At 41.3% G+C, this 21,774-nt stretch overlaps 1 pseudogene; it reads right to left on the reverse strand.

The window, feature by feature from the left end:
* The window catches only part of LOC135717596 (uncharacterized), an 89,219-nt pseudogene that overhangs the window by 21,584 nt on the left and 45,861 nt on the right, over window positions 1-21,774 (reverse strand).

Consider the following 21,774-nt stretch of genomic DNA (forward strand, 5'->3'; position numbering starts at 1 on the left):
TAGCTAAAGAAAAAAAAATGGGGAATATATCACAATAGATCAGAAAAAATGGTCGCAGTGATAAAAATACCCGACAAGGAAAAAAAATACTTCCGAAAGAACCGAATCACTTCGGAAAGAACTGAATCACTTTTGAGAAGTTTGAAATCACTTCTGAAAATATTGAATCACTTCAGAAAAGCGCGGAAATTCTTCGGATAGTTTGAATGACTTGAGAAAATTTCTGAATCTCTTAGGAAAATACTTAATCTACTTGCTATCATTTCCTCAAGAACTGAATCGCTCTGTAATAATTGAATCACTTCAGAAAAATCGGAATCACTTTGGGGTGCACAGAATCATTTAAAAAAGTTCTAAATCTCTCATGAAAGTACTGAAACACTTAAGAAAATTTCGGAATCAGTTTCAAAAGTACTGAATTACTGTAGAAAAGCTTCAGAAAGTACTGAATCACTTCGGATAGTACAGACAAAATTTAGCATGAGAATGATTAACCACTCGCGGTTGCTACTCCGGGATTATCAGATTACCTGTATTACACAGAGAAGCAACTAGCGATGCGTAGGACTAGCATGCATCTGCAATGTGTAAAAACTGGTGATCTCATACTTACAGCGCCGGGCGCATCCAAATGTAGGCTAATTAGTTAATGGATAGGAATGTGTTGACGTGATTCTCACGTTGTTGAAAACCGTAGGACTTCTCACTTCCATGAATTTTCCAATCGTTTTTCAACAGAATTCACTTAAGGTGATACTCTAAGGAAGCCTTAGCATGAAACTTTAAAGACGCAAATGTCAGCTTCCATAAAACATACAATTTTGAAATTGCTTGTAGTAGCATAGCAAACAAGAAGTAGCAATTTTAAATTTGTATGTTTTATGGAAGCTGACATTTGCGTCTTTAAAGTTTCACGCTAAGGCTTCCTTAGAGTATCACCTTAAGGGAGCATTGATTCTTATCGCTAAGCCACATTAGTACTCAATTGTGGCACATTGAAAAAGTTCTCGATTTTGGCAGTAAACCCGATTTCGAGTTGTAAACATGCATTTCATGGCTACTGCGATAGAGAATTTGTATGGCATTCAGATTCTATAACTCGATGGTCCCTCCAATATCGAGTTAAAGAGAGTGCACTGTAACTAAACTAGATCTATCTGTACTGACTTAACATTGCATTAGGAAAGTTTGGAATCACTTTGGAAAAGTTCAGAGTCACTCCAGAAAGTACTGAATAACTTGAGAAAAGCTTAGGACCACTTTGGAAAGCACTGAACCATTTCAGAAAAGCTTAGCACGTACAAAATCACCTCGAACAGCAGTGAACTTTACAAAAGTTTTAAATCACTTAGGAAAAAATTGGAAACACTGGATCCGTGTATTCAGCTCATAAAATATTTAATAGCTTCAAAACATGTTTATTCGAATGAGCCTGTACAAATAAAGTTATTATTAAAAAAAAAAGCTTCAGAAAAGCTTCAGTTCAGTAAAGAAAATATTGATTCGCTTAAGGATAGACTGGCTTCAGACAGTGTAATGTTTTCTGAATGCTTTAATACTTTCGGAAGTAATTCCACGTGCTCTGGGGAACGTCTGAAACAAGAACCTGATTGATGATTTGATTTGAGTAGCTACGATTGCGTTATTGACACGCACAAATGATTGAGGAGGTTGGGATTTCACTTAAAAGTAGCAAAAGTTGGGTTCACGTTGTTTCCTAGATAAAAATTTCCTTTACGAAAGTAAGGATCTTGTACGAGAGCCACATGGGATGTGCTATTTAGCATTAATCTACATAAATTGTTTTTTTTTTCATATATCTTTATTAAGGAGACTTTCAGCCCTGGGCTGGTTCGTCTCCGGCATACATAAATTTATCATTGCTATTCTATTATGCTGTAGATTAATTTATGCTATCTTAACAGTAATCATAATTGATCTGTCATCTGATCACTCAATGCGCACAATGTACTGATTTGCTGAAATAAACAAAGTGAGAATCAAGCAAACATAAAGTTTGCTTGTCTTTCATTCTGCGCAAGTGTAAAGCAACATACCCAGAAATAAAGAAAGCTCAATGTGTACCCATCGCTCTGACGGCTCCGACGCAAAGAGCACCACTCTGTGTGGGAAACCCAGCAAAAAGACAAAATTATTCTTCGTTATGCCCTTCATCTCCTCCTATGCATGCAGTCGTGGTAAGAAAAGTCTGCAAATAACATTAGCGCTTGTTGTATTCGCTCCCTGCGCCGCACGGCGTGTACCGCTCATTGTGTGGATCGGTTTCTCACAGATTAGCTGGAAAAGAGTGTGTGAAGCAAATGTGAGAACCACACGCTCTTTGCCGAGTGTTGTGAGATGCATGCACAAAGTTGCTTTGCTAAAGCTCTGAGGTGCTTTCCAGCCCTGACCTCCAGAATAAAGTTAACAGCAACGTAGAAACCAAATTCGGTAATTTTTTGAAAAACACCAGAGGTATTCTGAGTTGAACGCAGTATTTTATTGTTTTTTTTTTTTAAATTTAAGTATCATCATATCCATAATCTTGCCCTTATTAAGCCTCATTCTTAAGACTTAAGAAGGGTGACCGAGTGCCTCGGAGAAACAAAACTCCGTTGCGCCATTGCTTTGGTTAGCGCAGTAAGGGCTCCATACTGTGGAGGTTTTAATTTTCTTACTTACTAGTAGTTTTGGGAACTTTGTTGGCCCGAGATTTTGCCCACGAATGTTTAGGAATTTTTTTAGAAATTGTTCAAGTCATTCAAAGTTTTTTTATGTTACTTCATACGCGAAGTTAGCGATTTTCAGAGTTGGTTGGAAATGCTAACATGAAGCTTTTAGTGTGATAATTTATTAGCAAGAGAATGATCTTTAGAAGAGGGTACGTGGATAGTTCCGTTAGAGTACGGCAGTATGCAAATTGAATAGAAGTTGAAAATGAGCGAAGGGCCATTAATGCGACAGTATAAAGACAAACGCACATCTTTTGCCTAACCCGTACGATGTACGCGGAGACTTGAAGTATGTCTTACTTATTACTGACTGCGGCTGTGGAATATGTCTAGCGACGTTTCATCACTACCTGAAGACCCACGTTGCGAGAGCATTTCCAGTCGATGGTGTGTTATAATGCAATTCTTCTTTACCCAACTATTGTGTTGCTCCTCTCGTCATGACCAACTTGGTCATCTCAGAGAGAAAGCAGTAGGTGGTTGTTGCGTGCTGTACCATCATCAGCATTGTTGTTGTTGTTACTTTAGGTAGTGATGAAACGTCGCTCGAACTATTCCACAGCCGCAGTCAGTAATGAGCAAAAAGAGGACGCACATCTTTTGCCTGTAAACTTGAAGACATACTTCAAGTCTCCACGTACTTCGTACGGGTTAGGCAAAAGATGTGCGTTTGTCTTTATACTGTCGCATGAATGGCCCTTCGCTCATTTTCAACTTCTATTCAATTTTCATACTGCCGTACTCTAACGGAACTATCCAGATCATTCTCTAGCTAATAAATTATCACACTAAAAGCTTCATGTTAGCATTTCCAACCAACTCTGAATTGTTCAAGGTATTTCCTGAATTTTTGAGAAAGTAAAGTATGATATGAAATAAATAAGAAAAGATAAAATATGATGCTTGGAAAATGTTGACAGAACTTTTGGAAACTAATCACAATTTCAAGAAGTAAGGATACAGGGACTTTGTAGATGCGCAAGGAATATTAGACCGGTTTTCCGCCCCTGGGATTTTCGTTGTGTGTCAAATGCCACCTTCGACATCTGTATAGTACGGTGCCGCTCATCATGCAGCATCGATAAAGTGCAAATGTTTTGCAACGTACCATATCAACTAGATAATACACTATTTTAAACTACGTCAGGGGCGGACGCATCGTTATTTTAGGCAGATTTATATTTTAAGGGCGCAGGTCAATATTGGGTGCGACCACTTAGCTCAAATTTTAGGAACACAGCACTGATACAACTAATGTCGTTTTCGTTTTTGCGGTGTAGCACTGGTGTAGTGTAAGCAGGAATAACCCCAGACAACCAGAAGTCGTATAACAATGTACAGACAGTATCGTAAATTGCTACAGTTTAAGTCAAAATCGCATATTAGAATGGCATACCTCGCATTATGTTTAAGTTAAATCGTATTGAATGCAAATTTCCGACTTATATTCGATGACTCATTTTTCCGTCGTACTGTATCACAAATTAAATCGGTTTACATCGTAAGACTTTTCAAAATGGATTTGTTATTACAGATCAAATCGTATATGATGTTAAATCAACTTGGTTAAAATTAAACGAAAATATGCACGTATATGGCCTCCACTTTTGTACGTATAGGACATTTTTTTTGCATTATATACGACTTGTTTGTTTGTATATATGTTTGTATATCACGAAAACAACTTTGAATATACGTGCATTCTTGTTGTCTGGGAAGCGCGAGTCTTTGACAACTCAACATCATTTGTTTGTAAACAAAGGTGCATCCTATATCTACACCCTAAAATATTTCGGTGTACGGCAGTGTAGCACCGGTGTAGCTACACCGCAAAAACGAAAACGACATAAAATTTCACTTAGCTTTTGTCTCCTTTGCTCGTTTCATTTCCTTCTGGTTCTGGTTCATCATCAGCATGCTAATTGCATTTCATCTCTTGTTTTCATGTCTTCTTCTCTATCAAGTTTACCTTTACTTCTTATATCTTTTCATTGTCTTCTTTCATCATCATCTGTGTTTTCTTCGTGTCACAGTGGGGCAGGGAAGCCATTCGCGTGGCCGCGATACAATGTTCTACAAAGTTGCTCAATATTAAAAGCGCCATATTTTGAAAGTTTCATATTAGTTTATTTTTACGCCACATAGGTGGCGCTCGAGTATATCTTTCGAACGGAGCATCCTAGCTGAATGGTTTTTTGAGCAAAGTTGTGTAATTTGAAGTTTTGAGAAATGTTGTCCAGGACATCAAAACACTATGACTCACATTAAGTGAGATATCGGGTAATTAGGAAAACAAACCTCTAAAATTACGTTTTTTTCTTCCTTTTTTTCTCCTATATAGTCAAATGCTCGTCTTTATGTTAGCCTTTATAAATGGTACCCAATGCCAGCCTCTGTCCATTAGGTTTTAATCAACGGATCGTAAGCAATCCAAATTGCAAATAAGCGAGAAGGCTCAGGAAGCCAGAAATAAAGACTTCAGAATATCTCGGAAACGATACAGTCGCAAAACAAGTCGAAAGGACTCTATGGAGGACGTTTTCCATAATATGCTGCTTTCTTCAGATCCACTTTTATCCACAATGAGATCTATTCCAACGAGAAAGGATGTACATTTTAAACCAGCAATTTTATGTCTCCTAGAGTCAGAAGATTGAAGGTAAATAGGTATAAAAGATTAAGTAACGAAAATAATTTTCATTTCGTTTTCAGTGTTCATTTTCATGCTCCTTTCAAACTCCAGCCCTGCTTGCATTACTGAGCTACAATCATCGATTTAAAAATGAATAGTGCAGCTTACAGTCCACAATTTAGATCAATAACATCTTATCATGTTTTACACACAAAGCAAAATTTCAACAAATTTGAAAGAATCTACCATATGCAATATTCAAAAGATTTTACATGAAAATGCCAGCAGTTGCTTGTTGATTTGTGGTCGTTATTTTACCCAAAAAGGTCTACACTAATCACTGTAAAAAAAAATTAATAACTTTATAACTTTATAATAAAGCATAATTTACAAAATAATGGGTAGAACATTGTATCGCTGTAGAAAGCAAACCAACGGCGCTAAAGGTTTTGGTGACGCGAATGGCTTCGCTGCCCCACTGTGAGCCTTCGTGCATTTCTTACTATCCGCCATTTTTTCGATTTGCTCTAATTGCTGTTCCACTTCGCTTTGTCAGCATCCTTATAATCCTCTTCTCGTCTGCTTTTGTCCGCTTTTCTTCAATTTCTTCTCTCTTCTTTACACCTCCTTCGTAATTTTCTTGTTTCGCCTTGAATCCGTGTCTTCTTTTTTCCTTCTGCGGACATTCTTCTGGTTCACCTTCTTCATCCGCCTTTTTTCATTGATTTTCACTCAGTTATATTTCCATTAATCTTCTCTTGCTCGGTCTTGTTCTGTTTCCTCTCCATCATCTTCTCAGTTTCTACAATTTCTTTTACCCTCTTCTTCGTCAGCTTCCATCCTGTTGTCTTTTTCATCTTCTTTCGTCTTCTTTACCACGTTTCATCCGTTGCGTCTTCTTCTGTTTCCTCTTCATCACCTTCTTATTTCCTGAGTTTCCTTTAGATTCTTCGATACATATTGACTTCCTGCAACTGCTTTTCCTTGTCAGCGTCGTTGCATAACGCCGTATGTAGGCTGGTTGATTCAATATCGTATTTTACTCTGGCTGTTTCAAACTTCTTGCAGGGCAAAATTACGTGGCGGACATCCTCGACAGTCCCGCAGCATTCGCAAACCGGTGGTGATGATTTTTTTCAGCAAAAACTCGTGTGTAAGCCTTGTATGGCCATTGTCGAGTGAGCACTCGCTGATCGGTGAAACTTTGCTGGTCAGTCCACTCTCGCGTTTAACCTCTTTCAATTTTTTTGGTCATTAATTTATTTGATAAGGCTCAACTGAATTAATTTTACAGAGCCAAGGATTCTTGTTCACTATACAATGTTTTTTTTTGTTGTACATCACTGAATTCAATCATCAAAAGTGGGTATCAAACATAGCGCTATTATCAATCAAATGCAGCAAAAATATGGGAAACTTTGCCGAAGACACTTTAACCTCATTTTTAATCTTTACAAAGTTATTTGTGATTTACTGTGGAAAAAAAAGTTCAGAATTTCAATACTTGTAGTATGTCCACCAGCAAATCAAACTATCATTGAAATCGATAAATACAAATCACCTACTTTGTTGCAAATCATTTGATAACATTTGTTTCGAAGTTTCTAGAATTCAATAGGAGGATATATGAGCGGAGAGGGATCACACAATTTATTAGTTCCCATTTGATTGCCGTAGCAAGCAGAACCAAAAAAGAAAATCATGTCACCAAAAACCAAGCCCAAGTCGGATCTCATCACCGGTATTGCGAGGATGCATTTGTCCAGAAACCGTTTACCGTCGGAGTTGGCCGTCGTTGCTTTCGATTCAAGCATGAAACCCAACAGCTTTCAATCGGAAAAAGCATTCAAGTTGTGGCTATCGAAGCTGTGGAGATTTGGAATCAAGCCGGACTTTCGCACAGCTCCCAGATTTCCAGACATAGTGCAATTTTGGGACACCCTAAGCTATAATCAAAAGGTACAACACAATAAACATTTTATCTTACGCTATTCAATAAGCCTCCTCCATCAGAACGGGAGCCGCTTCCAGTGGTTTCATTGTATGGAAAATTCACCAACGGGGGTCAGAGCGCTTCCATTGCTTCGGACGCAGAACGTGCACTCACACATTCATCATGAAACGGTTGCTTTCCAAAGTCGACGACGCATCGATTGAAAGAACTGCTGACGAAGAACAATGAGAAGGACCACACAATGGTTGTTGTCGAGAAAACAGACGATCGCGTCACACACATTGAGAGTGATCTTCTTCTATGGACAGCCGAGTGAACAACCTCCTTCAACTTGACTTCCGTTAATTGTATCCAGCGTTCTTCCTATAGCAGACAAATGGCATGATTCATTGCCTTGATGGCAGCCTTCCTTTGGGATGGTGACGTTGAGTGGCGTACTGTTGCGTGCTTCGCCGGCGAGTCGATCTGCTTTTTCGTTGCCACGGATGCCGGCGTGGCCGAGAATCCAACAATGTTGTGTCGGGCGGTTTCTTAACACCACTTCGATCTCTTGGATCCAGGGATGCTGTAATTTGGCGCTTTCTATTGCCAAAAGGCAACTTTCCGAGTCATACAGGATGACCAATTCGTTGGATATACCAGTGTTGAGAGCCGATTTGATAGCAAAGGCCTCCGTCGAAAAAACGCTACACTGTGACGGAAGGCCTATTGCAAACTGCCACAGAATACCCCTGCACCTACTACGTTGTCACACTTTGATCCTTCAGTGTAGACAATAGAAGAATTATTGAACCGGTTTGAAAGTAATTCCTGCACAATGGGACGCACTGTATCCGGGGGATCTCTAGCTTTCACCTGCCATCCCACGTCCCATACAATCCGTGGCTTGGGCTCATGCCACCTTCGGTTGATGAAACGCATCCGCTCAGCGATGTTCGGGAGTCGTTCGTCAACCATCATAAGACGGTCGGTTGCTCGTTGTACAACTGGAAGGTCGATATTTCTGTGTTCCTTCTACAGCATACGAATGGTAACACAAGCCAACCAGGCCAAAAGGTAAGGTCTCCGCTTCAGCCATAATCGCTGGAATCGGGATGGTGACGTACGCTCCAGAGGCGAACCGGACCATCCGGTTGTAGACGGGAGCAACATTTTGAATCACGGAGTCCTTCGCTCTGCTGACGAGTACAATGCCGTAGATAAGCCGTGAAGTGATGATTGCCGAACCGATGCAAAACAAAGAGTTACGTTGCCCACGCGGAATCCTAGCCCCGATCGTTTTCAGAATTCGCAGCCTAGAGTCGCATGTCTTGCAATATTGTTTAAAAGTCTGCGTCCGGAATTTTCCTTACCTAGTTATTGAGATTCCTTCTAATGACTTCAATATAAAGCTCCTTAAGCCATCAGGGATACCATAGCCCTCAATATGAAGCCACATCCCCGTATCTCTCTTAGGGACCACTTAATTAAGGTCGATCGTAAATCACTCGCACCCCATAACGCATGGTCCCCCAAAGCTCTCCCGAAAGCAAAGTCTTATTCCTCCGTCTGTTTTCCGCTCTGACTTATGTGAAATTAACTCGTCACCAATAAAATAAAAGCATCAACATTCTTGTCCCGTTCGGGGCCACAAACCAACGCTTAACTGCCCGCATCAGTATACAGCATGACTTCAAAATGAACCTTTGCCGGCATTCAAATGGCTTCATTTTCCGCAACGACGGTGGCGACTTTGGGCTGCAAGTTCCCGATACCAATCTCGGTGCGTTTCCTTGTGCTTGTTAAAAATGGATTTAAGTTTAAGATTTGCCCCGCTTCCAGCAGCAATTTGGCGCAAAGACGGGGTAGAGGAAGCCTTACACGTTTCGTTCCGTTCTGTTCTAACCCAAAAGTGACCAGAATAGTGCTTGATTTTTTTTTTTTCGTTTTCTTCATGCATAATGGAGGGATGATTTATGGAATTCAAATTTTCTATGATCAAAGGGAATAAATAATTTACTTGATAAATTGTTTTATTTATTTTTGTTCCACCTTGCACCTCTGCCCACGCTATGCCTAGGCGTACGGAACGAATTCCCATCTTTGGCGTGTTTGGGCGGCTTTCCGTCTGTGTTGTTGTTATTTATTGTTTTGCCGCACGTCCCCAGCTGGATGTGAGGATGGACTATTTCATACCCAGGGCCTACGGGGCGGCATAAAAGGTCTCTCGCTCGCCCTTCCGAACGGGGCGATGAATTCACGCTTTGCATTGGGAGATAATGGGAGTGGGGTTCCGAAGAAAAGGGTTCTTGCGTGCGTTTATGAAGTTGCATTATGCTAGGTTTTCTTTATTTATTTCTTGCTTGCCTATCAAAGGGCTATGGCTGTTTTATTTTCTTTCATTCTTGTGAACAGGGCATGTAAACAGAAAACTGCTTGTTGATGGATAAAAGCTTTCTGCTATGTTTGCTGAAAAAAAATGGATAGGAATATTAATTATCTTCACGGTCTTGATAGGCTCGATTGCTGCTCGAATTACAAATGGGTACAACTAGGAACACACAGTTGTATCGACAATACACAGAGCATTCATTCCCCGAACTACTACCACCACGATCGAGACCTGTACCAGTTCTGCCACCCCTGCCGCTTCCTAATCAACAACTACACGGAACCCATCACCAGGCGGAGCTCCTCCCGGCTTCAGATCCTATCAGCCCAAATCAGTGGTTCCTAGAAGCAAACCAGCCTGATTTCCGACCAAACACGGACCTGCCAAAGGATTCAAACAAACTTGCTGTATTCAAGCAGGTAGTGTCTCCTATGCTGGAATATGGCTCTCCAGTGTGAAAAATGTGCGCCAAAATTCATCTCAGAAAACTCCAAATCGTACAAAATAAGTTCCTGAAACTGATCTGGAATCTTCCATCACGTGCACTGACACTCGAGGTCACTCGGCTAGCAGGTTTTGACCCACTAACAAAAAGGATAGAACTATACAAAAGACGCCATCGAGCCAGAGCCCTAGTCTAAGAATGGCATACGATTAGGAATATATATTCCTAGAATTTTGTAAATAGAGGATGTAAATAGTTAGCTTAAATTAGGCTAGTTAGAAAAGTAAAAAAGTAAATAAAATGAAACAGAACAAAGTAATATTGTTCAAACTGTTCTATCAACCAACAAGACGCTACAATTTGCGACAAAAAAAAATACTGAAAAGCTGTTAAGCGATATCACTTAAAATGTTTGGGCAACGATTGTTAAACAAAAACGAATGAATAAAATTGAATTTAATGCAAAAAAAAATACACAGAGCAGTTGAACATACTGCACAGCTCCAGATGCCTTCCTGGTCCTAAGGTCCTACGGTGAGAATTTCCCTGTTGTAGAATGGAACGTCAATTAACTCAGTTCACCTGCAGTTTCATGAGCGTCCCACATTTCCTAGACCTTAACTCTCCATGCTCCAGATGAGCAAGCTGTATCAACGGACCTGATGTTCTAAAGCTTTTAAATATGACAAGAGATGATGGGCTGGATCTGTAACAAGGATGCCGGAAAAGTAACTATCGAAGATTGTACAAGCCAGCGTTTCTGTCACTTAAATCTAAGCTAAGCGATGTTATAACAAAAAAATCAAACTTAAAACCTATACCCAAAGGGTTAAACATCTCACTCGCTAACCATGAAGAACAAACAAACTTCATGCCATCAAATTCCAACATCGTGTGAAGTGAAAAACAATTTTCCAATTTTCCAGCTGATCAAGCCTCACCGGGAGGCAAAGCAATTTTGAACCTTCGTTTTGATTGCTTTCCAATTTATTTCCACTACCGCCCACTTCCTCCACACAAAAAAAAACACACACACCGATCAATCGATATTTAACGATGACGATCACGGCAATTGACAGCTACTGTATAGACGGGCATAAGTGTAGCCTGTAGTGGAATGTTGCATCGAAGCGTATTCAAACATGCGGTACTTCACGGGTTGACAGGTCGAACCCTTCAAACATCAGCAGCAGCAGCAGCAGCATGCCAGCCGTGTAAAGTAGAAAATCGTTTCGTTACCATCCACCACCGACCGCGGTGCACCGCCGCCGTGCGGATCCAATGAAATTGAAAAATAAATAAATAAACGTACACAAAACAAACTTAAATCAACAAAACGGGCAGCTCTCCGGCGGAGCACAATAAGCTGCTTGCTTCCGAATAGGGCACCTGGCTGGATCACGCAACCCTGATAGTTTTCCGAGCCGCTCTAAAATCAAACTCATTTCATTCATGTGCCTGCTCACGACAACATCAACAACAACAACAACAACAACAGCTACACAAACCGATTACGATGATGACGATGATGTCTACTGACTCATACCTTTACCTACCAACGACGACGACGACGACGACTACAGCGAGTTTGACCCACTTGCTATTCGAGTTTGAAAGAGTGCGGCTTGACAAGGCATTCTATAGTGAGTGCGCTGCTATTTGTTGCAATTATTTCGATTATTTCGTGTTTGTTTTTCCATCCCAGTTTAATTTGATTGCCACTGCTGCTGCTGCTGCTTGGACGTCAACTGTCTAGTTGATTAGTGTCATTTGGGTGGGTGGTATTTAGCAGAAGGTGACGTTCGGTAATGGAAAATGATTTGTGGGATACCGGAAGGTAGGATTAGTTTGTAGTTGCAACTTGCATCATCGTCGTTTTTATTTGTTTTTGAAATCATTCTTCTTGTTTAACTTATTTCCTTTATGTTTCGTCAGTCTCTGTCATAGTCACCAAATTAAGGGGGGCAAGACACTGTTGCCCCTCGCACCCAATAATATTAGAAATCACTTATATAATCATGTTTCGTGGATAAAGGGCAGGCTTTTTCTTTCGCTCTTAAACGCGCTTTCGTCTGTTCTCAACTTAGTGTTCTTGAATCACTTCATAAGTTAATAATATAGAGCTTTCTATGCCAACCAGTGCATGAAATCACAGAATGAAATTGCATGGCAAACAGAATGATACTCTATGCCCAGGGAAGTCGAGAACATGTCCAACCCTAACGATTTCCTCGACTGGACTGGGAATCCATTTCTAAACAAATTCCGCATGCACGGCCAATGAGAACGACACAAAATTGAGTAAGAGTTAATCATATTTGAGTTCTGGTTACTCAAATTCGCGAAAACGTGGGTAATGAGTAAATTTTCCAAAGAATTTCCGAGGAAAACTTCTCGAATATGAGGAAAACTGATTATGGTTTTAGTCTGTCTACTAGTACAAGTCCAACATGTGTTCAATTTTTATAGATTTTTCCCATATTCGAGAAGTTTTCCCCATGAAAGTGTCGGAAAATTTACTCAAACAATGAGTGACCTACGTTTTAGCGATTTTGAGTAATCTGAACTCAAATGTGGATAGCATTTTTTGTTCATGTGCGATTGGTTTGTAAAGTATTTTTTTTTTTCTAAATCATTAAAAATAAACTCACGCTGACCCACGCCGCCACGTCGCCGCCACCGAAAGCAAACGGCGTGACGCCGCCACGCCACCAACGCTGGCAGAAAACAACAGATCACGCCGCTGCCGAAAATATTTTGATCGGCGCACAAGTCTACTCTACACTCCTAATTCCCTTTGTTTCAAATTCATCTCAGTTTTCTTACTTTACCCATTGAGTGTTGATTAATCACATTACAAATTGCGACTGAGCGCGGACTTGAGGTAATTAGACTATTAAATAATCTAGATCCTGTTTGGGATTATATATGAAAAATCCAAATTTGGCCAATGTCCACCGAAAATAAATAAAACTACTTTATGACTTAAAGAGCAATGACTAACCTTACCAATCAGGCTAAGGTCTTGTTGTCCTCTGCTGTCCGAAGAAGTTGTCTCCACTCTACTCGATCTATGGCCACATTTCGCCAGCCTCGTAGTCTGCGAAGGGTTCGCAGATCGCCTTGTACTTGGTCGATCCAACTTGCCCGATGCGTGCCTCTTCATCTTGGTCCTGTTGGGTCGCTTTCTAGAACCATTTTCACTGGGTTGTCGTGCGGCATTCTTACGACGTGCCCAGCCCACCGTAGTCACCCAATTTTTGCAATGTGGACGATGGATGGTTCTCCCAGTAGCTGGTGCATTTCGTGGTTCATGCGCCTCCTCCACGTTCCGTCATCCATCTGCACTCCACCGTAGATGGTACGCAACACTTTCCGTTCGAAAACACCAAGCGTTGGTCCTCCACGAGCATAGTCCAGGCCGTAGAGGACCACCGGTCACCGGAATTTTATTCGACCCGAGCGTCCTCCGGAGTCCAAAATAGACATGATTCCCTGCCATAATGCGTCTTTGACTTTCTCTGCTGGTATCATTTTCGGCGGTCACTAGTGAGCCCACACGAACTCATCGACCACCTCGATTTCGTCACCGTCAATCTGAACCCGGAGTGGAAGGCTAGCATTGTCTTCCCTAGAACCTCTTCCTTTCATGTATTTTGTCTTTATTGCGTTGATGACAAGTCCAATCCGGCTAGCTTCAGCCATGATGTCGATGTCATAGGCGAAGCCAAGAAGCTGGATGGACTTCCTGAAGATTGTGCCACTCGTGTCTATCCCAGCTCTTCTGATCACACCTTCTAACGCGATGTTCAATAGCAGACAAGAAAGTCCATCATCTTGCCTAACTCCCTTCGAGATTCAAAGGGACTCGAGAGTGTCCCCGATACTCGAACAACGCACATCACTCGATCCATCGTCGCCTTGACCAATAGCGTCAGTTTATTCGGAAATCCGTACTCGTGCATAATCTGCCATCATAGCTGATCTCGATCGATTGTGTCGTATGCGGATTTGAAATCGATGAACAAACGATGTGTGAGCACGTTGTATTCGCGGCATTTCTGCAGAACCTGCCAAATCGCGAAAATTTGGTCCGTGGTAGCGCGGTCACCCATGAATTCCGCCTGGCATTGCCCCACGAACTCTCTCGCAAATGTTTTGTTCTTCAGTCGATCGATCTCCTCCTCAACTTCTTGAAGATCAGGGGCCGGTAGCCTGCGACCATCGACATCTTCGTAAGCAACATGGGACACAACGTCTCGCAACCTGTGGCATTCCAGGAGCTGAGCTCGGACCACTACCCGGTGGTGGCCAAAGTTGGATCCTCGGTAAACCGATTCGAAGCTTCCCGGCGCAACTACCATCGAGTCAACTGGGCGCAATATCAACACTGCGTCGACACAACCATCGACTACGATGTCCAACCGAGGACGTCGGAAGATGTTGACCGGTGTCTACAAACCATCGAGGAGGTAATTTCCCGGGCCAGGGAACATCACGTGCCAGTATCCAGACAGGTGAGTAACACTCTGAACCTTGACAGCCCTACCAAAGATCTCATTAGACTTCGTAACACCATTCGTAGGTAGTACCGGCGTACTGGCCTGCATAACTTGAAGACCAATTGTAATCGATTAACAAAGATCATTCAGGCCAGGATGGTGGATCTCAGAAATAACGATTTTGCTGGAAAGATCCGCTCTCTCCCAGATTGTGCTAAGCCGTTCTGGAAATTCTTAAAAACAAGCCTAGGCTTATTCCCCCACTGAACCCACTGGATCGTCCCGGTGACCCAGTGGTTCATCTGATAACTCCTGAAGAGAAGGCTGCCGCTATAGGTCTACACTTCGTCAGCTCCCATAATCTCGGACAAAACATCGTCAGCCCTCATGAATCTGAGGTTGCTGAAAATGCAACCAATCTTCTTCAGATTCTTAACATTTTTCCAGAGGAATCCGAGATTACGGCTGACGAACTGTTAGCCTATATGAAATCATCTAAAAACATGAAAGCCCCAGGTTTCGACAACATCCTGAATCTGGAACTCAAACACTTGAGTTCCAGATTCTACAACCATCTGGCACTGATTTTTAATCAGTGCCTCAGACTTGGCTACTTCCAGTCGTGTTGGAAGTCAGCTAAAGTCATACCCATCCGGAAACCTGGGAAGGATCTGTCCTCTCCTTCAAGTTATCGACCAATCAGCCTTCTCTCAGGGTTATCAAAACTGTTCGAAAGAGCACTGTACCACCGGCTCCTAACATCTGCCGATGAAAACAAACTTGTTACTCGAGGAACAGTTTGGTTTTCGGAGAGGTCGTTCGACCGTCCACCAGCTGACTCGAGTACCAAACATTCTCAGACGGAACAAGTCTGTTTCGAAAACATCTGCAATGGCGTTGTTGGACGTTGAAAAAGCTTTCGACAATGTCTGGCATGATGGCCTGGTGTTCAAATTGCAGCAGTACGGTCTTCCAATCTTCCTAGTGAAGATCATAAACAACTATCTATCAGACAGGACGTTCCGAGTCTCTCTGAATCGGATGCTTTCAACATCGGTGCCGGGGTTCCACAAGGAAGCATCCTTGACCCCATCCTATTCAATCTGTTCACCTCCGATATGCCGGCTCTCCCTAATGGTGGATCGTTGTCTCTGTTTGCAGATGACACATCCATCGTCTACAGGGGTAGGGTCATCGGAGCTTTGACTGCCAAACTTCAGAGAGGCCTGGACGACCTGTCTGAATATTTAACAGCTGGAAGATCCGTATCAACGCGGCAAAGACCCTGGTCATTATCTTTCCACACTCTAAATCTCCTAGACTTGTTCCGTCGGAGAATAACAAGATCTGCCTGAACGGTACAGTGGTGGAATGGTCCAAATAGGTCGTGTACCTCGGGCTAACACTAGACAGCAAGCTTCTTTTCAGGGAGCACGTTGACAAAACAAAAACCAAGTGCAACATCTTGATAAGATCGTTGTATCCACTTATCAACAGGAAGTCAACCCTGTCCCTGAAAAATAAGCTTGCTGTCTACAAACAAATAATCCTTCCTGTAATCCTTTATGGTATGCCAATCTGGGAGAGTTGCGCACAATGCCATCACCTTAAACTCCAAAGGATCCAGAACAAGATCCTTAGGATAGTCCTAAACAGTCCCCCGCGGACTAGAAATTCTGAGATCCACTTCCTGGCTGGAATTCAAACATTAGAAGAACGGAGAGTATTCATCCTGGAAAGGTTCAGAGACACCTGTCTGAGATCAGATCATCAGATCATACGTGATCTAGCACGTTAGGTTATGTTATACTAGTAGTTAGGTAGGTTATCACTTTTTTCAATTCAAATAAAACACATCCCCAAAGGGATATTCTGTAAACTAGTTGAAAAACGCAAATATTAAATTATAATATCAAATTAAACAAAGATGAAGAGCCAAGTAGGCTAATCAATTAAAATGATAAATCAATGTACTATCATAATCAACAGAAATAAACATAATTTTACTACTACTAGCCTGTCGTCTTCTGCGCGTGCTCCAAGGTCTGTGGCCGTGCCACCTTCGTTTTCTGCTGCTTCACCGTTGAGGTGCTCGTCATAGTACTGCTTCCACCTCTCAATCACCTCACACTCATTCGTGAGAAGGTCACCGTCCAAGTCCTTGCATATATCGGCTTGCGGCACGAAGCCTTTGCGCGAACTATTTAGCTTCACGTAGAACTTCCGTGTGTCGTTTGCGCGGTACAGATTTTCCATCACCTCGCGATCTCGGTCTTCCTGCTCACGCTTTTTCCTTAGGAAAACCGAGTTTTGTCTGTTCCGCGCTTGTCTGTATCGCTCCACATTCAATCTCGTGCGGTGTTGCAGCATTCTCGCCCGTGCTGCATTCTTCTCCTCTACTAACAGTTTGCATTCGCCGTCAAACCAGTCATTTATTCGGTCCGGGATCACAGTACCTAGTGCCGCTGCAGCAGCATTACCTATGGCGGAACGGATGTCCCTCCAGCCATCTTCAAGAGAAGCTGCAATGAATGAGTGTTAGTTTCGGAATCATTTTAGTGTTACAGTTATGTTTGTTTTGATCCGTAATCAGCCCTGCCGGCCCCTTCAACATTAGTTGCAGGCAGTGGTTATTATATCATGTGACACTGTAACTACTACTATGTTAGATGTATGATTCGTCAAGTTTATACAACTCAATGTTTCAATTGAGTTAAACTATTTATCTTAAAATTAAAATATGGTACATTCTGAACCTGTCATTTCTAGCCTATCTGAGCTATTTAATAAATGGAAACCATAACATGAGTTACGCTCCCCTTAAGCGGGCCCTCCGCATCCTATCTTTGTCTTATCTCGAATACCAAATGCCAATGCACAGTGGTCCAAGAGGGTGATATTCAGGTAAAAACTAAAAAAAGTGCATAAAGATGCAGTTTAATCAAGTTGGTGTCTTCAGACAAGTTTAGATTTGAAAAAAAAGTAGAAGGGTCTGTGCCTAGGGGCACGAACAGAAGCTTGACGTAGGACCGCTAGTGGACGGAATAAATATGAAGAGCATTTAGTTCTTTTAATCGATCAACTATCTATTATCTCAAGTCTTTCCGTTTTTGAATTGTAGGCGTACCAAATTTGTAGTAATTTTTTTCAAAGAAAAAGTTGATTAAGAGAATCAATCAAAATCACTTGCACCCCTGCTTCCAAGTTTGGTTACAAGATTACAACTTTGGATAGCATTTTGTGTGGTCGTTGGTGGCTTGTGGTTCTGAATATGGACAAACAGACACAGATAAATTCTATTCCAACTCTTTACTGCTATAAGCTTGATGGCCCTAAAAAAAGCCGTAGAGGACATCCATGGTCGTTTACGCTTGGCGTGTTTAGTGTAGGTGACAGCATCACGGATCTCATTTTTCAGGAACACCTTCAGCACACCTCGTAAGTCAGACCGGAGATACGTCAGATACCGCCACGGCGAGCCAGACGACGGATGGTAGTTATCTTAGAGAATTTGCGTTTGGTTCTGAATATGGCGATGAGTGTGTAAAATATTACGCAATTCCATCCTCCCTATTCGCACGCGCCCGAGGGTCGGAGGCGAATGCCACTTCGACTTGTTTCGTCTACTTACTACTCTCTGACGACTGTGCTGGGGAAGCAGCATACGCATGTAGGTAATTGGTAGATTTGTTAGTTAATTCGACGCTTTTGGACAATGCTGGACATTTACCAGTTTTTCAATAGTTTCTATATTGTCAACAGAAAATCAACATTTGGAAGCATTAGGTATCAACAAATAGGATTAGGTATTGGTACCGGTAACATAATTCACAACTTTTGTATCGACTATACTGAAATACAGTTATCGGACAACTGGAAGCTTGATACCATTTGATCGGTATATGGTTGGATTCAGCAGGCCGATTTGCCTTATATATGCTCAATTTATTGTGACGTTAACTGTGCATTTTCTTTGGCAAACGGTAATTTTCTTGGGCAACATAGAGTAACTGATGATGGTAGAGTATTGACCCAAAAAATGTCCTCCGTAGCTGACCCACTTTGCTTTGCTACTATACGTAGAGGGGTCGAAAATTCGAATCACTATATTCCTTAACATCACCGTATTTGAGTTCGTCACTAAAACCTTGCTTATATTTGTTGTGATTACTGCTGCCATCACACACCCACTTGTAGATATCGGTTAGTTCATAGCTACCATAGAACTGTTGCAGTTTTTCAACAGGATCCTGACTGCTTATTAGGCGGGTCGTAGTGTGGTCTAGAAGTTCTTGAAGCCTAATTAATGCCACGGATGGCGAAATCTATATTCCTGTACAGTTTTAGTTTATCCTATAGTCCCTTTTACAATTTACCAGATGGATATGTAATACATTTCCTTTGCTTCAAGAATTTTGCCATACGCTGGATAAATATCTGAGCCGTTTTGAAGAATACTAAGCTGAATACTCGTGTATTGCATTTTCGAGAAATTATGTTTACATATTAACGCAAGATCTTCTTCTGGTCGTATTCCTAAGAATAAGCTTTGGCGTTTATATGCAAACATAATTGGATTTTTTTTTTTTTGTTCATGATCCAACAGCTCGGTCACAACTTTCCCTTCCATTAAAAGGTAAACCAGCTACTTGTTGGCAATGAAAATTCCTGTAAATACTTATGACTAATAAAAGTCCTACAATACTTGTGTAAATACACTTACTTTCCGTCATCTTCCAAACCCTTAAGCATCAGCACGTGCAGTTTTCTTGTAAAATACTGAATAATGAAAACTTCGACTGATTCACAACAGGCAAAACTAGAGAGTATCGATACTACAAGGCTGGATACTAGAGATTCGATTGAAATTCGCTTCGTCAGATTATTTTCGGTTAGCGATCCGCAGTATTGAAGGTCTTGAATAGTTCTGATCATAATATCAGTCTTGATACTTCGTTCAAATATTGTGAGAGTAGTTCATGCTGATGGTTAATATTGACGTATGAACTACGTCTTTGTGGAATAAACTGGGGTGCAAATCGAAAAAATAGTGTGACGAAATAGTGTAAGGTTTTGAACGCTTATAACTTGGATGGATTTCGAATCATATTAAACCACTTGATTAAAATTTGATGTAAGATTCGTTTGGTATGAATATTATAGTTGTTTATCAATAGTAAACTATTGAAAATTGATCAAACTTTTTACCATAATGAATCATTCAGTGCTCGCACTTGCTATGAATATCAGGCAGATAGCCGATAGTGAGGTTATAAAAGAGCGCACCTGTAATTTTTTGTGTTAAATGTTCATCGAGATTTGGCTTATAGTTTTTACACGCCCGTTCAAAATTACCCAAAAATGTGTAGCATATGATGAATTATTTTCGGAGTAAACAAAGAAAATCCAAAAAGAGGTAAAAGCTTTACCAACAATAAGGTAAAAACTTACTTAAAATTAATTAATGTGTCGAATTTTTTGCGTGTTAACTAAACAGAAGATTGATGTCTTGGCCAAAGTTGTTCAGATGGATAAAGCGTATTAGATGGTGGAATGCTCAGCTCATTACTCGCTCACCAGGTAGCGATAGTGTGCCATTTGATCTCTAATTACTTGCTTAACATGACATTCCGATTTGATAGAAGGTTGGTGTCTTCGAAAAAGTTGTTCAGGTGGATATATGTCAGATGCACTGAAGTGTATTTATTTATTTACTTGTCTTCGTATAATAAAAACGCACAGACAGAATTATTAATGTCTAGTTAAAGAACTAATCCTATTTTTAAACATGGTTTTCGAAATATTAAAATCATAATCTTCACGCGATTCGTTGAAACGACGGCAGCAAACATCCAGTGGATTGTTTTGACCGTAGACTGTACGATGCTGAGGAATACGGAGAAGGTCATTTTGTCGCGTCTGCCTAGCCGGTGCATTGAACTGGATTTTCCCTAGAAGTTCAGCACAATCTACATTGTTGTGCAGAATGTCGAATATGAACAGCCGTTGCAGAAGAATCCTTCTATCAGCCAATGCTGAAAGACGAATTAAAGCATGGCGATCCTCGTACGGCGGAAGAACAACCGGATCGTTCCATGGTAACAGTCGTAGAGCGTAGCGGACAAAGTTACGTTAAATCTTTTCAATGCGAAAGCAAAGCGTGATGTGATACGGTGCCCATACTAGAACGCCATATTCCAGTATGCTACGCACTAGCGAACAATACAATGTTTTTAGACAGTATACATTCTCAAATTGCTGCGTGTTGCGCTTGATGAACCCTAGTATCGCATATGCTTTGGCGGTGGTTGTTACAATGTGCTCGGTGAATTTCAGCTTACTGTCCAGTATTAATTCATGATCCTTGATTGATGACACACGGTTGACACTTGAAGCGTTCATCTTATAATCGAAAATGGCAGTTGTCCTAGATCGGTTGAACGAGAAGATGTTACATTTACGAATATTCACTTCCATTCCGTTTAATGAGCACCATTCAAGAAGCGAGTCGATATCCATCTGAAGAGCGCAACAATCGACCATGGAGGTTATCAGGCCGAAGAATTTCTGGTCATCAGCGAACATGTACTTCGGTGATCTGATGAGTCCGCACAGATCGTTAACAAACAGCACGAAAAGTAATGGTCCCAAATGACTTCCTTGGGGAACCCCGGAAGTAATTGAAAACGTTTCAGATGAGGTTCCACCGAGGCGTACAAAAGCCCAACGCTCAGACAAGTACGATTCAATCCATTGAGTAAGCCACTGAGGGAATCCCATGCGTTTGAGTTTTTCCACTGCCAGTGCATGTGGCATTTTGTCGAATGCTTTAGAAAAGTCGACATAAACTGCATCGACCTGTTGTCGCTTTTCAAGGCTGTCCACAAGAGAAGAAACGTAGCACATCAGGTTGGTTGTTGTTGACCGCTTCCTGACAAATCCATGCTGACTCTCTGATATCACATGTTGAACGTTACGGTACAAAGAATCATGGACAAGACTCTCCAAGACTTTAGGAAAGCAACTCAAAATCGAAATTGCACGATAATTTTCGACGTCATTAACATTACCACTTTTGTGAATGGGAGTGATGGCTGCAGTTTTCCATTTGTTGGGAAATATGCCCTCCGAAAGAGAT

This window comes from Ochlerotatus camptorhynchus, unplaced genomic scaffold (genome assembly GCF_037179485.1).
Source record: "Ochlerotatus camptorhynchus isolate MF236.1 unplaced genomic scaffold, CSIRO-AGI_Acam_v1.1 ptg000062l, whole genome shotgun sequence".
Classification (NCBI taxonomy): Eukaryota; Metazoa; Arthropoda; class Insecta; order Diptera; family Culicidae; genus Ochlerotatus; species Ochlerotatus camptorhynchus.